Genomic DNA, 19,530 nt, shown 5'->3' on the forward strand with positions numbered 1-19,530 from the left:
TAGGAACACCCGAGTGGATACACTCGGTGAGAAGAGAAAGCTTGATCATGAAGAGGTCAGTAAAAATCAGGAGATATTGAAAAGACTGATCTATTGTGACCACCATTTGTTTTAGTGAGTGGCTTTTCTCTATTTATTGTTTCATTTTTAATATGAAAAGCCAATGGAACACTAGGCATAATATGAGAGAAACGTAGAAGAGCCATAGGTAACAACGTGGAGGTGGCGGAAAAAGCCTACAGGTGGCTCTGGTTGAAGAGGGGAGACCTGTGGTTGTAGTGGGTTTAGCAGCCACTTGGACACAGGCCTCCTCAAAGAGGGTGTCTGTTGTAACACATGAAACACCCAGTTTTTCTACAGAAACAATAGGGACTTTGCAGTGGTCGCTGCTCGGGCCCTAATAATATGTATGTGTTACTTTGTGCTCATTGCACACGTTCTGTCTGTTTTAGGTGATATGATGAAGCCCTGTGGATGGTTTACAGCCGCTGAATAAACTATCATAATGGGTCCACATCCGATGTTTCTAGTACATTGGGTAGCTTTAGGGAGCTATTGCAAATTTTTAAAAAAATCCTTGAAGTCGTGGTGCGTAATTGAAAAAAAAAAAAAATGGAAAAAAAATCTGCCATGTGGTGAATCCACATAAAATTGCGATGTAGCCAATCCGCTATAGTGGAACTGCAAAGTTGCAAGAGTTTACTGTAGTATTTAAATTACCGTATTTTTCGGACTATAAGTCGCGACTTTTTCCTCATGATTTGAGCCCTGCGGGTTATAGTCCAGTGTGGTTTTTCTGCTGTTTTTTCCCCACCAGTCAAGCAAATGTGTGTATCTGCTGAAGTCAGTTTATGAAACAACTATGAAATAGAACTGCAAAGATGTGAATAAATGGCTTTTTAAATATCTGATTAAAAATATATTTTTTAAATATATTATTAAAAATATTTTTTTTAAAAAAATGTCTAAATTGAATAAGATTTTATTCTGCCCTTCAAAATCCAGTACTGTACTACCTTTGTTAAGATTTGTACATAGACTTAGAGCACCCTCTTCTGGTAGACAGTACCTCTTTGCAGCAATACTCGCCTGCCAAAAAATAAAAGTTTCAATGTCGCAATCAAGTGGCCGAGACCGTGCTACCGTGCTAAATATTGTGCTGACAATGCTGCGCTATCGTTAGCTTAGCACATTAACAACGGTTCAACAGCTGTTAAGTGAAGCAAACGCTGCACATACCAGATGTCCCAAGTTCTCGCTTCGGCCTTTCTACAAGCCAGGTGAGTCTCTTGCTTGGCTCTGTTTTGTATTGAAAGCTCAGCTAGCCCCCTGCATGAGCCGTTGAATGTTCCCGAAGTTGATTGGCTGTCGCGACGCGAAAAGCAGAAAAAGTAAAAAAAAAAAATTAACTTCATGCAAAAAGCGAAATTTCGCTTCTCATGACCGCGCGCGGCCATTCGCGTCCATCGAGTTGCCCGACGTGCATTCGCGCCCAGTCACGCGAACTCCATTGACTACAATACAAAACTCTCCGCTTTTTCGCCTCGTTCCCGTTCGGTGTGCACGTACCATTAAACTAAATCATCTCCAAAACATTATTTCAGGTGCAGCCCACGCGGCCCGGGACCAGTGTATCCACGGACCGGTACTGGTCCGCGGACCGGGGGTTGGGGACCACTGTTATAGAGTATATTAATGCATACCTTAATGCATACCTTAATTAGAAAAGTATGTGTGTCGTCGTATGTCATTGAATATGTGTGTCCAGGCCTATTTGTGAGCTCTCAGTCATGTTAAGAATCTTGTCCAAGTGTTCACAATGTGCATGTAATGTGTGTGTGTTTGTGTTTTCTGTCCGAGTCAAACCCCCCCCTTTGGCTTCTCTGTGGAGATGTGCCTCCTGCTTGCTTGTGCTTGCGTGCATGTACAAGAGATGTTGAAGGAGTAGTGTAGATTTAAGTTGAATAATAAATATGCAAGTAAAATTTGTGGTTACAAGTCTATTGCTGATTTGAGCATGAAACTCACCTGAATTAGTCCTCGGGATGATACATTTTTGAAAAAGGGAAAACGGTGACACGTGGAGTAATTTGTGGGTCATTGTTGGTTGCTCATCGAGGAACTGCAATTGGCTTGCACGTAGTGCATTTTGTTCACTGCGAAATCATGTTCTGATTAATGTGAAGTTCGTTGTTAGTCATTGTTAGTTAGTGTGTGTGTGTGTGTGTGTGTGCGTGTGTGTGTGTGTGTGTGTGTGTGTGTGTGTGTGTGTGTGTGTGCGTGCGTGTGTGTGTGTGTGTGTGCAGCTGGGAATTGTAAGTGCGTCACAAACGTTTGGTTGACAGTGTTGCTGTCACAGTTAAGAGAAGAATAGAGCTTGGATGGGAAAAGGAGCTTGAATATTTTGTGCTGAGATATGTAGTATCGGATTGCGAATGTGTTTTTGTTTATAGTGTAGGGAAGCAAGTTGTATAGTTGTATGGGTGATCGGATGTGAAGAGAAGGAAAACTCTAAAGAGTGTAACTCAGAGCGGTGGGGTTAACTGCCCCCGTGAACGCTGACAGAGCCGGCAGAAAACTTAGATTTTTCTCATTTTTCTAGAAAGCTGACAAGTGAGATTTGCTTTGAGGAGTGATTTCTATTTGTGCAAGCAAGGTAATGCAAATGGCATGACATGGAATTGGCATATTATCAATTGACGTGTAATGACGTTTTAAAATTGCAAAATCTTGATAGTCAAAATTTGGGAGTTGATTAAAACGAAAAAAAAAAAAGAGTGAACGGGTCAATAACTTCCATAGAAATGACTAAAGGATTGGGAATGCTAGAAGTCAAAGCTAAGTTAAGTTTCTGAATCAAGCAAAGACAATTTTAGCATATTAGTCAGTGACAGAATAAGCAAAAATAAAATGAATACATATTATTATAAGCGAGAACATGGTTTCTTAATTTTAGTTTTTTATTTATATCCAAAATTTATCTTCACAATAAATTACATAAATGTAATTTACTCCCTCAGGATTTGCTTTTTCATGTAGTTTGGTGACCTTTCCAAATTTATGGATCTTTCATGAAATAGGAAGAATACATAAGTTGGTTAGGAAGGCTAATCGGCAACTATCTCAGTAGAACCACTTATAAAGGTGAATCATTGTGTGGGGAATATGTTAAGCAACCAGAATAATGAAAAAAAGGCTCTCTCGCGTCAGTGCTTAAATATTACAGTGCTTAAATATTACTTTGACATCTGACATGTAGTGGCTGGAGAGAATTTGGTTTTGAGAAATACTGAAAGTTATTGATTATTTGGGTACATTTTGCTGGATTATGTTTTTCCTCTTTTGCTGTTTAAAAAAAAGAGGGGGAGGAGAGAGATCATAAGGGTTTAAAAGGAAATACCACAAACATTTAGTGAATTAAGTTTTTGCCCATTTTCAGGGGCTGTGCAGACCTGGAGACAAAGCTAAAGAGAACCAAATTGATTATGATGCTTTGTGCTCGAACAAAGTCCGTTAATGGTCATTTGAAAGCTGGCCAATGACTTTTGTTTTTGAGTGCTGATTCTCAAGCTGAACGTGGAGGATGGGAATATACTTATGTTTAAGTCTTAAAAATATTTTGATGTTGCAGTGGCGTAGTCAACTTTGATTTGGTAAGCTCTGATGTGACTTATGGAAAGGATTTAAGTCGACAGGTCTGATGAGCACATTTCAGTTCATCAAAAGGCGAAGGAGAAACCTGTTTATTCGAAATCTCCGGACGAGGTCTGAGCAAGCAAATTGTGAAATTGTGGTCTGAGTTGTGAACTTGATTCTAATTTAGGAACTTTTGCCACGGGGGGGGGGGGGGGGGGGGGGGGGGTCTGAATCTAATAAGCGGTGGACTTCAAGCAGACAGGACGCAGGTAGATAGAATGAGAATGATTTATTACAAACTAAAGGAGCATGTAACACGCGAACCAAGCATTATACAAAAAACTGAGAGAGCAATTAGAAAGTACAACCAAAAGTGACACTATGAAAACAGTGTGGACGGATAGTCGAAAAATAACTCCACTTACTACGAGTGGAGGAGATGGATCGGATAGGAGGGCGCCGTTGGGGTATGCGGACGCTACACGTTAGCGGGAGGAGAGGCACACAGCCAAGAAACTCGGACTACAAGCAAAGTAGCCAAAAAATGAAAGACACGAGGAATAGTCTGACACGATTTTATCCAGGATTTCGCAGGTAACTGCGGTCGTCGCAATAAGCAATAGCCCGGCGTCATCGTGAGGTTATGGCCGACCTCATATAGTGGGTTGCTGATGCGGTGCAGGTGCGCACCCAATGGTTCCGCCTCCTCCACTCGTGTCGATACTGGTCCTGTCAATCACACAGCAAAACACAGATTAGGCATGGCGTGTGACAACTTTTCAGTGGTAAATATTCTTTGGCTCTCATGACCAGCCATCTTGACAGACATGCATTTTTGCACCTGTTTCGGGACTTTGGCTGGGGAAAAGGACAGGTTAATGCTTAATTAAGTGATTTTATGTTTGGATATTAGCCATTTCCCTTTGGTTTAGGGTCCAAGGAACCTGAAGGGTGGAATGATGTTGACTGATCTTTTTACTATGGAGGTCAGGCTGACCGCCATGAGTACATAAAGTTAAGCAACTGGCGGAAGGTTGACCTAATATGGTTAAATTTCATTGTCTGGTGATGTCTTATCAGGATAATAAAAAGTTCCGACCCATGTTGTTGTGTAACCGAAACTATATAAGCTAAACTTTCCACAATAAACGGGGGACTCTCGCTCTCTCGTTTGTTCAACCAGACTGTGTGTGTAAGTGACTACAAGTTTTTGGGTCCTCCCCAACATTGGCCCTTATGGCATGGGAGTATGCGGGACTGACCTGACAGGCCCAAACGTATCGTGAGGGTCTGCTGGGAATGTCAGAAGGAGTTTCAACACGCACCTCTGGCAGAATTTCTCCCACATCCCAGGGGAGGCGGGTGACATTGAGTCCGAATGGACCATTTTCCGTGCCTCCATTGTTGAGGGTTAGGGAGGGCCAGAGGCACCTGACTGGCCAAGCGGTATGCGGCTTCGGCGGTCGCCGATGCCAAAACCTGGCTGTTGAAGGAGATCAGTGTGGCTATAGAAAATGACTTCCGGACGGCTTCGAGAAAATTCTGGTCCACCATCCGGCATCTCAGGAGGGGAAAGCAGTCAACTCTGTGTATAGTGGGGATGGGGCGCTGCTGACCTCAACTCGGGACGTTGTGAACTGGTGGGCAGAATACTTCAACCTCCTCAATACCACCAACACGTCTTCCCTTGAGGAAGCAGAGTCTGCAGGCTCTGAGGTGGGATTTCTAGGTCTGATCTCTCGGGCTGAAGTCACCGAGGTGGTCCTTGGTGGCAAAGCCTCGTGGGTGGATGAGCTCCGCCCGGAGTTCTGTGGGGGTGCTTCAGGAGTATGGGGTACCGTATGCCCTGATACGGGCTGTTCGGTCCCTGTACCACTGATGTCAGAGTTTGGTCCGCATTGCCGGCAGTAAGTCGAATCCGTTTCCAGTGGAGATTGGACTCCGCCAAGGCTGCCCTTTATCAGCGATTCTGTTCCATCACTTTTATGGACAAAATTTTGAGGCGCAGCCGAAGTGTTGAGGGGGAGGAGGTGTTCTGGGCATGTCCCACTGGGAGGAGGTCCCGGGGACGACCCAGGACATACTAGAGGGACTATGTCTCTCGGCTGGCCTGGTTTGGGAGCCTCAGCATTGTGTTTTTGCTTTTTGTGGGTGATGTGGGGCTGTTAGCTTTTTCAGGCCGTGACCTCCAACTCTCACTGGAGTAGTTCGCAGCTGAGTCTGAAGCGGCTGGGATGAAGATCAGCACTTCCAAACCTGAGACCATGGTCCTCAGTCGGAAAAGGGTGGAATGCCCTCTTCGGGTCGAGAGGAGGTCCTGCCCCAAGTGGAGGAGTTCAAGTATCTTAGGGGCTATTTCACAAGTGAGGGTAGGATGGAAGTGAGATCAACAGGCGGCTCGGTGCAGCATCTGCAGTAATGCAGACTTTGTACCGGTCTGTCGCGGTGAAGAGAAAGCTGAGCCGAAGGGCAAAGCTCTCTATTTACCGGTTGATCTATGTTCCTGCCCTCACCTATGGCCACGACCTGTGGGTAGTGACAGAAAGAAAGAGATCCCGGATACAAGCGGCCGAAATGAGTTTCCTCCTCAGGGTGTCCGGGCTCTCCTTAGAGATAGGGTGAGGGGCTCGGTCATCCGGGAGGGACTTGGTGTCGAGCCACTGCTCCTCCGCGTTGAGAGGAGCCAGTTGGTGATTCGGGCATCTGGTTAGGATGCCTCTCGTCTCCCTGGTGAGGTGTTCTGGGCATGTCCCACTGGGAGGAGGTCCCGGGGACGACCCAGGACATACTAGAAGGACTATGTCTCTCGGCTGGCCTGGGAACACCTTGGTATCCGCCTGGCAGACCTGGATGAAGTGGGAAGTCTGGGCTTCCCTGCTGAAGTATCTGCCCCCGCAACCCGACCCCGGATAAGCGGGAGAAAATGGATGGATGGATGGAAAATGTATGAACTTCAACATAAAGTGTATTGAGTTTCATTAAGATCCATCAATTAGTTTCTGAGATATGGGCTTTAGAATGGGTCAACCTTTTTAGAATACCCTGTATATATGTATATATGAGAGTAATATCTAAAGAAGCGAAATAAAGTGCTGGGGTGCTAAAGTGCTATTAATAAAAGTTAAAATTAATGAAGTAGTGTACATAGGTATGACAGTTATTGCACATTATAAAGCTGTAAGAAAACACCTGTAATGTTCGGTTTTGCATCGCAGCAAATTAGCAATTATTTATTTATGTATTTTAACAGCTGCAGTTGTAATTATTTACTTAATGCTTTATTTTTCCATAAACCCAAGTGCTGGTTGCAACCTATAGTTTCAGCCATAAGGAGAATCTATGCTATTTTCTTTTTGACGGAAAAAAAAAAATCATAAAATAAATGAAGCCTATTTGTTGAGTTCTTTCACCATTCATCTCATCGAGAAAGTCTCTTTCTTTTCTACAATCTTAAAACTTGACCATGGAATTTTGAGACTTTGCTGGATACCATGCATCACAAATGGATTTGGCACCTCAATTGTACCGCTTTAGAATGACAACAAAAATGACATGTTCCGTCAAATTTGTCAACGGCCAATTAGTTACTCAAAATTAACACTAAAACATAGTCCATCCTGCCTGTTGCAAATTTCCTCCAACTTGGGTATTCTTGAGTTTAGTGTAGGAATAATTTTATATTTATTGTACATTTGCTCGACCATATTAAAGCTGTTTACCGCGAGAGACTGTACAATTTGTTAAAACATGTGAGAGGATGCTTGAAATGGGAACGTTTTGTTTGGGGACGAATTTTACAGCTACGTTAAGGGCCAGGAGGCCCTTATGAAGATCTCCGACTGAGGGTTGATGCCAGACCTCTGCCAAGGATGAACTGGCAGGAACTGATAAGTGGGTAAAGCAAAAATGTTTCGCCTGCCTTGACATGTGTCTGTGTTCAATAAAAAGCCAGGTGGAATGGAGGTCTGGCAGAACAACGGGTGAGACTATCCACTAGGTTTACTCTGTTCTCCTTATAATTCCATTCTACTTGCAAGTAAAACTATTTTGATGTCTTTGCTTCTTCATTGAGTGGTGTTTTTCTACAAGTGTCTAGTGCAGGCATGTCCAAGGTCCGGCCCGGGGGCCAAATGCGGTCCGTGGTCAATTTCCATCCAGCCCGCAGCCTCTGTCATCAAATCAATAACGTGTGGCCCGCATGGAAAATGAATACTGTACATTGGGGCAGCAGTGCTGTTACGTGTGTGTGATAATTGCTGCCTTCTATAGGCTCAATTAGGAACAGCAAATTCATATATGAGTAATAGACTGTATGAGCCCCTAACTTTCTAAAATGGCGACGATCAACAAAAGGACGAAAGTTGACTGCGAGAGCCGACAATTCAAGGATGAGTGGAAATTGGACTATTTCTTCACTGAAATACGGAACAACTGTGTCTGCTTCATTTGTAAAGAGACGTTGGCTGTTTTTAAAGTGTTCAATGTGAAGCGACATTACCATTATTTTTTTTTTACTTTTCACTCCAGAATAATAACCATTTAAATATACATTCAACATTTATAGTTTCTAATGTCATATTCTAAATGAGCCCTGCACTTGTTGATATGACTATTTCTTGTTCAATTCTCGGTTATTGTGTTTACAATTTTTACAAATATTAAACTGCCATGGTGAGATATTTTTTTATGTTTCAAATGTAATTTGCAACCAAGAGTACAATTACTTCTGTTCAACTGTTACAAAAAAGTTAAAGTGTTAAAAAAAGTGAAGTTAAGTGAATATTCAATTTCAATATTTAATGTCAATTCAATTTTGATATGCATGTTTCAAATGAACCAAAACACATGCTTAAGATAGCTGAAATTAAAATAAAAAAGCAAATGTGAAACACGGAACGGCTCGCTGAAATGAATTAAAATTAATTGCAGTTATATGTAAACAACGCCGACCAAGGTTGGCCTGCCTACATTTTTAACACACCAAATCTGGTCCCCTTTGCAAAAAGTTTGGACACCTCTGGTCTAGTGGATGGACCTTACGTTTAATTTGGCAAAAAGCCTGGCTAATGCTCTCTACATAAGCGTTGCTATGGTTAGCTGTGGCTGCAGTTGCAGATGGGTGCTTGATATTTACAGTATGTGGTGGGCTAAACCTGAGCTGCTTCTGTGCTAAGCAAGCTCCTTAAAAATAATGCATCATCACTCTTCATGAAAAGTGTCGTTTGGTTTGTGCTTCATTTTATTTATTTTTATGAGTTAAAATGACTATTCATTGGACTGATAAATCTCACATGCTCTTCAATCTCGCCTCCATCTGCCATGAATCATCCCTAACGGGCCCAACACCTGTTAGTTGAATTTGAGTAATCCTGCTCATATTTTATCATCAAAAACTGTATTTTGTAACCCATTTCCAACATATATTTATACAATACTATACTTCTACTATACTTGTTATTTTTCCTATGTTTGGACTGTTTTCTTTCTGTTAACCACAGCAAAGACACTGTCAAGTCACCACAGGAGGGGGCTCCAATACAACAATTTGACAACTTAGTTATTCTTGCAGTCACTCTTTTGCATCCTCAGTGAGATGATAAGGCAAACTAGCCTTTTCTGGAATGCTTACTACACAGAGCCAACTATTGTTTTAGTAAAATAAGTGACTTCAATGACCAGTCATCAAGTGCTGGAAAGCACTAGAACCACAGGGAGACCGCAAGCGGACAGAGAATATGTGATTCATTTTGCATCCGGTTTCATTTCACATACACAATCCCCCTCAGTCACAAGTTGTCTTTGAGTGGAAAACTTTTATGCAACACGTGCCAAGTTATTCCTGACAGAGGTGGCTAACCAATGAATGTCATGCAAAGTCTTGAACCGAGGATGTGCCAGTATTCATCAAAGCCAGAGTCGGTTTTATTTGAAACTAGGTTACAGAGTTGCTAGCAATTGTTGTTTTTTTTTAATTCTTGCCTACGTTATAGCAAACTAGGTATGTCACACATGCACAAGGCCTAAAAGCAACTCCACTTGATACCTGTATTCCCGTTGCTGCTGTACATGGGTACATGTGCTTACTTTCTGGTTTGACAGTAGCTGATTTAGCCCAAACCTAAACTTTAATAACTTTAATATCAGCCTAATAAAAAAAAAAAAAAAGATAAAATAAGTCACACTATTTCCTTCTCTCGTAGGCTTTTGAATCCACATGAAGGCTGATAAAGACCAGTGGAAGCCAATGCTGTATTATCTAGAGCTTATGAGCAGCTAAAATCGTCAAGTATTGTGGTTAGCCAAATGCACGGCCTTACAAAGGGTTCGGAATGAACCCCCTTTTATTGATCATCAGGGTGAAGGGTGGAAAAGGGGTTTTTGATTTTTTTTGTGGTTTGTGGTGGTGGTAGATGTGGAAGTCATGTTTTGCCAGTCTGGTCTGGCCTCGCAGCCATGCAGAGTTAGAGAAGCTGATGACTTTTAAAGAACTGGATATTATTACTTGATGGTTAATTTTCATACTTCAGTAACTTGGTATGAATCCAAAAGCAACATGCTGCAGACTTGTGCTCTCTGAAGCAGAATGGTAGGTTAGCAAAGAGCTATCATGGGACATGGCTGAGTGACATATGTGATGCCAGCATTACATGTCTTATTTAGCATTAACTATATTCTTTACTTGGCACAAACGTCACTACTAGCAAAGTTTGGATCATAATTAATTTGAGAATCGCCCCATTTTTTGGGACTTATTTTGTTACTATCTAGTCATTTCACTAGTGACTAGTTTCACAAATGAAATCTCATTGAATGTATAAATGGATATTTGTGCCACATATCTGTCTCCCATTGTTTAATTGATAGATTAAATTAGTGAACACTGCACACAAATAATATATACAATAATAATATTATAAATACAATCATATGTACTGTATACTGTATATCAAACTGAAACTTTTATACAAGATCTTTATGCCGTCCTCACTCCGAAGGTTGGTTTTTTTTTTTTTTTTTTTTTTTTTTTTTTACCAGCTAGACGGCTGGATAACGACGTTTCAAACAAACAGACTGTCTTTCCTTTTGCTCTGCTTTATTTAAACAATGGTCATTGACCATTACCATCTTTAGGTTGCCGTAAAACTAGAAAAATAAAACCGCTAATGATACATAGCACTTCTCCAGCTAACAAACAAGTTGCACAACAAAAAAAAATACTCTTATTTCCAATGTCTATAATGATAAACAAAACAGATGAACAGTGTCATAAGTTTGACAACTTGTGTACTTACGGACAATTATTGTCCAAGGAAAAACAAAACAAGATCAGCAATCCTCGAATATTAACCTGTCGTTTTTGAGTGCAGCCACATTGGATAACTCACGTCTACTGAAAAAAAAAAAAACAATATTTCGAAGTTACCAGAAGAGGGTGGTCTAAATCTATGTACAAATCTTAACAAAGGTGGTACTGCATTTTGAATGGCAGAATAATTTTACTCAATTTAGACTTTTTTTTTTAAATATATTTTTCATAATATAATTTAAAAATATATTTTTAATAATATATTTTAGAAAGCTATTGGTTCACATCTTTGCAGTTCTATTTCATAGTTGTTTCATAAATGCACTCCTTGAGCAGATACACACGTTTGCTTGACTGGTGGGGAAAAAACAGCAGATAAACCGCACTGGACTATAAGCGGCAGGGCTCAAATCATGAGGAAAATGTTGTGGTTTATAATCCGAAAAATACGGTATATTTATACCATTATAGTGAGAGAGCAATTGAAGATTTTCCTGCGAGCAAGGATAGATTTTGAGCATAGAAGAATACATTGAGTCAGCAATGATAGATTTTGAGCGAGCAACGATAGATTTTGAGCACAGAAAAATATTTTGGTCACTCAAAATCTGTCATTGCTCCTTCATGATAGCCCTCCCTCCTTCGCTCAACATCTAGCTCTCTTTATGACCTCTCTGCCTCTCAGCTTGGCACACACATTACAAATGTATGATAGTATATTAATGCCACAATTGCGAGCGTGCAAAAAAAAATTGAGCGCAGAAAAATAAAACTGAGCGAGCAAATACAGATTTTGAGCGCAGAAAAAAAATATTGAAAAGAAATTGCTCGCTCAAAATTCCTTTTTGCTCGCTCGCTATAGCCCTCTTTCTCTCAATATCTCGCTCTTGCTCGCAATACTCCTCCCTGCCTCGCTCAACATCGCATTCGCTCAACATTGAGCTCTTGCTCGCTTGAGTGGTCCTTGAGTGGAGCTTCTTCTAGTCTGTCATCAGGGCAACACCCCCAAACCAATAGCCACACCAAACGGACAAACCAAGATCTTGAAGCGGCCCTCCGTTGTGTTTGCCAGCAGCACCCTTCATCTTGGGCGTTACATCTTTTTTTGGGTTGAATACGGCCACAATTCCCTATTCTCCTCGGCCACGGGTAAGTCCCCGTTCCACATGGCCTATGGCTACCTGCCTCCGGTCTTCCCATCGCAGGAGAGGGAGGTCTCTGTACCATCTGTCCACGCCCACCTGAGGAGGGTTCGTCGGGTCTAGAGGGATACCTGCGCGGCGCTGTTCTGCACGGCGGAGCGGAACTGCCGACTGGCTGACCGCAGGAGGAGGGAGGCGCCGGCGTACCAACCAGGACAAGAGGTGTGGCTCTCAACCAGGGATCTCCACCGGACAGGAGTGTCGAAAAAGCTGAAACCCCGATATGTGGGCCCATTCAAATTCAACAGGGTTGTTAACCCAGTAACTGTGAGACTTTCGGTGCCTCCCTCCATGGCCGTCCAACCAGTCTTCCATGTATCATTTCTCAAGCCAGTCGCCTCCAGCCCACTGAGCCCCTCTGCAGCGCCTCTACATCCCCCGCGAGTGGTCGGTGGTTGTCCAGTGTACACTGTTCGGTCCATTGTGGACTCCAGGAGGAGAGGCAGGGGCGTGCAGTATCTTATTGACTGGGAGGGCTACGGCCCGGAAGAACGTTCGTGGGTACCCTGCTCCTGGGTCTTGGATCCTGGCCTAGTCCATGAATTCCACTTGTCCCACCCGCATAAACCGGGTGGACTGCCAGGTGGCGTTCGTAAGGGGGGTGGTACTGTCACATGCCATGCCTAACCCATGTTTTGCTTTGTTATTGACAGGACCAGTGTTGCCATGAGTGGAGGAGGTGGAACCATCGGATGCGCACCTGCACCGCATTAGCCACCCACTATAAGAGGTCGGCCAAAACATCAGAAGGACGCAAGGCTATTGACTATTACAGTCAATAGTCTGTAATGCCAGCTGATACCGGCTAAATCGCCCTAAATAGCCCTTAAAACTTGCTTTGCCTTTCTATTGGTATGAAATTGCATTTTATCATGTTGAGAAGTGTTTTAAGATATTTTTATATTCTTTTAACAAAATGAGTCAAAATTCAGTAGGGTTAAAAACATCTCTTCAAAAGGTGCAGTGATATTTGATGCAGAAGTATATGATACTGTGGCAACGAGTCCAAGGCAGAAGTGTGGTTCCAATATTTTATTGTACTTACTTAAAACAATAATTAAAAATAGTGGGAATATTTAAATAAGGCTGGAACGTCCTTGTCCGGCGCACTGGAGAGGCGAGGCGCTTCCGATCAATTAAAACCACCACCTAGTGAAACACGCACACCACAACACGCACACACACACTGGTGGACACAACAACAAAAAATAAAATCACCAACACTAAACTGGAAGCCCTCATCCAGTGACGCCGGAGGTGAGGCTCCAGCCTGTAAAAAACAAATTAAAAACAAGTAAATAAATAGCTTCCACGAACCCACAAGAATGTTTAAAATACTAAAATCAACCCAAAATGGGTGTTAAAAGTCCAGTAACCAGATCTCAGTCCGAACTGAGAGAGAGCGCAGGCTCCCGCCTGGGAATCCACGGAGGCGGACGGCTGAGGCGTGGGACGCCTCCGGCTGGATCAGGGAGCGGCCGCTCGGACGTGAAGGTTCCGTAAAAAAAACATTCAACAAAGCAGCAGCGGCTACGACGCTCAATGTGTCAGTGGGGAAGACAAGAACACAGCCGCTAATTCGGCTGTGTTGCCAATCGGACCGGGATTAAACAAGGTTTGCTGTGTTGTGCCCCTCAGGACCTTACTTTTAACAAGAAACCTTAATTAGCTCGAGAGATGCCAATGGGAGGTACCCCGAAAGTAAGTGGACCTCTGTGCACGCAATCAATGAAGGGGCAAGAGTCTGGCTGTGTTTTATAGCGGAGCCTTAATTGTAAATTGGCCACCGCTGTGAGGTGCAGGGTACAAGCCCTGCCACCAGCAGGCAGCTCTAGCACCTCATGCCACAATCCACATGGGTTTATTTTTCTCACATTCTGTTGGCCAAAGTCCAATTTGTTTAACTGTTGTCTAATCACCTTTAGAAGTTCCAGTGTAAGAAATTTGAAAACATCAAAGTAGGCTATGGAAGAAGTGAGATGACAACAACTATGGAGTGTCTGCAGCAAAGCGGATGTCCTGCATGCTCAACCTGCTTCCAGGCAAACTCGTTAAAGACTTATTCCCGGTCTTGGGGTCATCTGTCTTGAATATTATCAATCTGTCACTCTCCTCTGGCATTGTACCTGAAGCTTTTAAGACGGTCATCATTCAACCATTACTTACTTAAGAAACTTCACCTTGATCCTGAAAATCTCTTTAACTATAGGCCAGTGTCACACCTTCCGTTTATTGCCAAAATTCTTGAGAAAGTTGTAGCACAACAGCTTAGCGATTTTATGATAGATAACGATAGATTAGAACTCCTTCAGTCAGGTTTTAGGGCCAACCACTCAACTGAGACAGCCTTTGTAAACGTGACAAATGATCTTCTCTTAGCCATGGATTCCAACATCTCATCAATATTATGACTGCTTTACCTTAGTGCCGCATTTGACACTATTGATCACCGTATTCTTATAGAACGTCTTAAATCATGTGTTGGTATCTCGGGATCAGCACTTTCTTGGTTCAGATCCTACATCCTGGGAAGGACGCATAGTATCTCTTATGGCAACGCGATTTCTGAATCTTTCTCCGTCTCATGTGGTGTCCCACAGGGGTCAGTACTTGGATGCAGAAACATTAATTCATGCATTTGTTACGTCGCGCCTAGACTATTGTAACGTTTTGTTTTCTGGACTTCCCATGTCCTACATTAAAAGCCTGCAGTCTGTACAGAATGCAGCAGCGAGACTATTGACAAGGACAAGAAAGTTTGATCATATTACTCCGATTCTAGCTGTCCTGCATTGGCTTCCAATACACGTGAGATGTGATTTTAAGGTGCTGTTAATTACTTATAAAATTTTACACGGTTTAGCTCCTTCCTATTTCGTCGACTTAGTATCACCATATATTCCGTCCCGACAACTTCGACCACAAAATGCCGGTTTGCTATCGACCGCATGGGCTTAAAAGAAGTCCGCGGATCAAGGGCATTTTCCATTCGAGCGACAGTACTATGGAATGCCTTACCTATGGAAGTTCGCGCAGCCACCTCAGTAGAAATCATTAAATCCCGACTAAAACCACATTTATTTTCAAAAGCATTTAGTTAATTGAGACTGTCTGCAGCTTTCTTCTTTTTTCCTTTTTCCTGCCCCCCTCATCCGGCTCAGAGAGGGGGCTAGCTAGATGGTGAGGGTTGACTTGACCACCTCCATTTGGTCCTGCGCTGATCGACCATCGCGGGTTAGGAGATCGGCTGTCCGCGGTCCACTTGGTTGGAATGTGGGATGGTTCATGCCCAATGGCTTTGCCTGCTGTCAAGACATCACTGCACTATATAGCACAATATGTTTTCTGTAATCTATATTGTTTATGTGCATGACTGTATTTGGTACATGCAGCATCCACTTCAACCTGTGGGCCTGGAAGGGGGCTTCTCCCACCTATGGTCCCTTCTGGAGGTTTCTGATTTTCCCCTAACTGGGATTTTTGAGTTTTTCCTTCCCCTTCTGGGACCTTTGGTTGGGTATTCTGTTGTGTACCTTACACTGAAAAGATGTCTCTGTATGACTTCTTTTTTCGAAAGAGGTCTCCACATGACTTCTTTCCATCTGTGAAGCCCTTTGAGACTTTGGTGATTTAGGGCTATACAAATAAAATTCGATTGATTTGATTAAACTCCATTTTTGTATTTCTGTGACTTTTGAAGGTCAGAATAATAAAATGAAGAAAAGATTGCCTTTTTTGCTTCAGCTCAAAATTGAAATGCAGCTTGTAAATCCTGGAACAATGTGGTCACACTATGGGTTCGGTTGAGCTTACTTACAAATAAATCAGATTGGTAAACTTTGACGATTTCAAAACAATTTGTGTGTCTTGTTATGTCACGCAACATTCACAAATCTTTATCGAGGCCACCAAGGCATACTATAATGCTATTCAAGGTAAACTTCCGTTGTTGACGAAAAGACTCAGCATGACATTAAAAGATGCTGTTTCTGGCATGGCTGGTACGTGTCCTTTACCTCACAGATTCCTGTGATACGACTAAAGTAAATTTGGGCCGTGTTGTATATGCCTTACCGAAGTACACTGTTTATTTAACAAGTCCAGGGTGTTGAGTTATGACTAGTAATGATTACTCAAATGCCCAGTGTTTGGCCAATTGTACCAGCAGTGCCTCCAAACAGACACAATGATGTTTATTTGAAATCTTACATTTTATATTGCCACATGTCATTAGGCTGTTTACAGTTTACTCAGTGTGATAGATCATTTCTTTCACTACGTTGCGCTCACTAAAAAAATATCAACATGTTGGGGCACGCTTGTCCCAAAGATGGCGCAGCTTAATGGCCCTTGAGATCATATCAGATGTCTTATTTCATTTTTATAGACCAGTTGTTCTCAACCTTTTTTCAGTGATCTACCCCTTGTGAAATATCTTTTCAGCTAACTACCCCTTAACTAATGCAAAGAATTATTGGGTTGGAAAATAAATAAATAAAACTTTTTGGGGGATTTTGATATCTAGCTCTGGGTTTCTTTTTAGTTCTTGTGTCTTGCTCTAATTTGGTTTCCCTTGCGTTGAGCCTTGTTAGCATGATTTGTTTCCACCTGACTGTATATCTGCCCTCCTTGTCATCCAATCAACTTCCCCTGCCTTTTGTCTCTCCCCAACTGTGTTGTGTCTTCTCGTTATGTGTGTAGTCTATTTAAGTGCCCAGTTTGCATTTAGTTCTTGTCGGGTCATTGTATGTCTTCGCTGTGTTGCTGTTGCGCTTCCCGAACACGCAGCATTCCCGTTCCTTGCAACCCCCCCCCCCCGCCCAAGTTGAGTTTTTGTCTAGCGTTTAGGTTGTTCTTTGCATTTTTTGGTTCCTTCTCTCCCAGCCTATGTTTTTGCATTAAATCAAAGCCTCATCCCTCTCAGCCCTGCATTTTTTGGTTCCACCTATCCCACATCCCACATCTCCATGTCAAGTTGTGACACTTTCCACCTTTTAAAACTGCATTTGCATTGGTCCACAGAAAAATAATCAAATAATCTGTTATCAAATAACAATTATTAATACATATTTTTCCACAAAGAATAATCAATATAAAGTGTCAGACCTGTTCTCCCCAAAAAATTAAAAATGAATATTTGTTCACAGAAAATATTAAACATAAAGCACCCTGATTTGGAGTTACAGAAGCGATCTGTTCACAAAAATAAATAATTACCTAAATTATTAATAAATATTATTATTAAAAATTATTAATATTTTTCCACAAAAAATAACCAAGCTGACGTTAAATCTGGCTTGTGTTATCCAGCTATGTTGCAAATTACAATCACTTCCAGCCAGACCCATAAATTTGAAGATCTGGATTTAGTTTTGGACTTTGTGCGCAAGAGATTTAAGAAAACCTTTGGTTTACAAACCTGTTTTACGTATTTTTCATCTTATGACGTGGACCGCGACGTTTTTTTGTCCCCCTCTTATGCAAAAAAACTTTCGTTTTACGAACCATCCAACATGCCCGTCAGTGTGTCCGCACTATTTTTTTTGCTTTGCAGCATCAACAAAAACAACTTTTCTCGCATGTCACGAAAATGCTGATATGCTATTGGTCGATTAAGGCAGTCACGGAGATGCAGATATGCTATTGGCTGTCGTCACGTCAATCACAGAAATGCCGATATGCTATTGGCTGAACTCCCTATTTTGCTTGATGGCAAGAGCTGGTCCGTGTGTTGTGAAGACTTTGCAAACTTTTATCTGTTAGACATGGCTTCTAAAATTGCAAGTGGCGGTAAAGGATGAAGTAACAGGATGATGACAATAGAAACGAAGCAGGAGATAATAAAAAAATACGAAGGAGGCCCACGCATAGTTAACCTTGCTTGTGAGTATGTGAGGGAAATCATATATTAGGTTGTTATCGTTATGTGCTTATTTCTTGTCTAGAATAGTGTGCATTGCTATCCATGTATGCAGTCCTAGTTCATCTCGCCCCGGTCCTTAGATAAAGCTGTTGACGCAGCAGGAAAGTGTGAGCTGGGACCTTGGCCCAGCTGTTGATGGCGCCCGACTGGCTCTTTTTGTTATGTCTTGTAATGTGCAATGCTTTGCTGAATGAATAAAAACCAGCCAGGGGCGCTTGAGCGGTGAATTAATGCTGGGAACGCATGAGTTCGTTCGCCAAAGCTTTTTCCCTGTGCCATGGTATAGAAAAGTCAATCTTGGCTGGTCTGAGTTACTCTTTTTGCTGCTTAGCAGCTCGGCTTGTCCTAGTCATCTTTTAGAGATTTCTCTGACAGAGTATGGCCGTAACCGCTCAACAATCGGTACACTTATCAAGAACAAGAAAGCTATTAAAGCAAGCAAGTCTTCTAAGGGCATGACTTTCCTTGCCAGGGGACGGACCTCGGTCAACAACAAAATGGAGAGGCTTCTTCTATTATGGATTCAAGAGAAGGAAATCACCGGTGATATGTTCTCGTTTGAAAAAAGTTCTCGTTTAAGAAAAAAAAAAAAAATTCTGCGGGTTTGTCTCTGCTCCCCTCTGCCTCCACCCACCACCAGCTCAAGTCACGTCGCCCCAAAGGTAAATGTCATTTTTCCTTTGTATACTTGTTATTTAATTTAACTGTACAGTAGATTATGTTGATAATGTTTAATATGTGTATAAAGTCGTGATGTTTTTACCTAAGGTTTTTGCACGCGTTGAACATATTCACTATTTAACATGGGTTTGGATTGCCCATCATAAGGCGAATTCGAGTTACGAGCCGAGCTGCTGAACGGATTAAGATCGTAACACGGGGGCCCACTGTACTATCAAACCCTGCTGTTATCTGGCTGCAAGCTTTGTTGGGACCTGAGGGGGATGCCGATTGCATCTAAATTGGTGGGGTCGTCCGCTGCACCCCAAGAGTTACCTCCTACATCAAAGCCTGCAATCGCAAGTCTGCTCTGGGGGAGCCTGGACCATCAGTATAAAATATAAAAACAAAAAACAAAACACAGCAAAAAATAAAAATAGTCCACAAAAAACTCATTCTCAAAGGAGCTGGACATGTCTGTGACACGTGGTACCACCTGTCCCCCTTTGAGCCCAGCCGAACCTCATAAGAGGTCCAGGCACTAATTTTGAATGGGCCCAACCAATGGAAGGTCAGGTGCATGTGTTTCCCCCACTGTCAGATGTACAATGCAAAGAGAAAACACCAGCGACGACAGCTGCTCCCAATAGGGTCCATACCCTTTAGGGGTCCAGGTCCGGGTGGAGCAAACCTAAGGAGGGACCTTTCATCAGACAGCCAGTCAGGAGTCCAAAAAGTGTGAACCCTTTTCAGTGATTTACAGATTGTCTGATGAAAAACAACGGCAACGGTAGGGCTTGGAG

The 19,530-nt window shown here is 42.4% G+C and overlaps 1 long non-coding RNA gene across 1 annotated transcript; it reads right to left on the reverse strand.

The window, feature by feature from the left end:
* Nucleotides 1-3,910: 3,910 nt before the first annotated feature.
* LOC148409195 (uncharacterized) lies at nt 3,911-11,032 on the reverse strand. The gene is made up of 2 exons (XR_015868379.1): nt 10,929-11,032; nt 3,911-4,365 (listed from the first exon to the last, which is right to left on the reverse strand). It is a non-coding gene; the product is annotated as an uncharacterized LOC148409195 (long non-coding RNA).
* Nucleotides 11,033-19,530: the final 8,498 nt, after the last annotated feature.

Source organism: Hippichthys cyanospilos, chromosome 17 (assembly GCF_059441005.1).
Source record: "Hippichthys cyanospilos isolate Australia breed blue-spotted pipefish chromosome 17, RoL_Hcya_1.0, whole genome shotgun sequence".
NCBI classification, from domain to species: domain Eukaryota; kingdom Metazoa; phylum Chordata; class Actinopteri; order Syngnathiformes; family Syngnathidae; genus Hippichthys; species Hippichthys cyanospilos.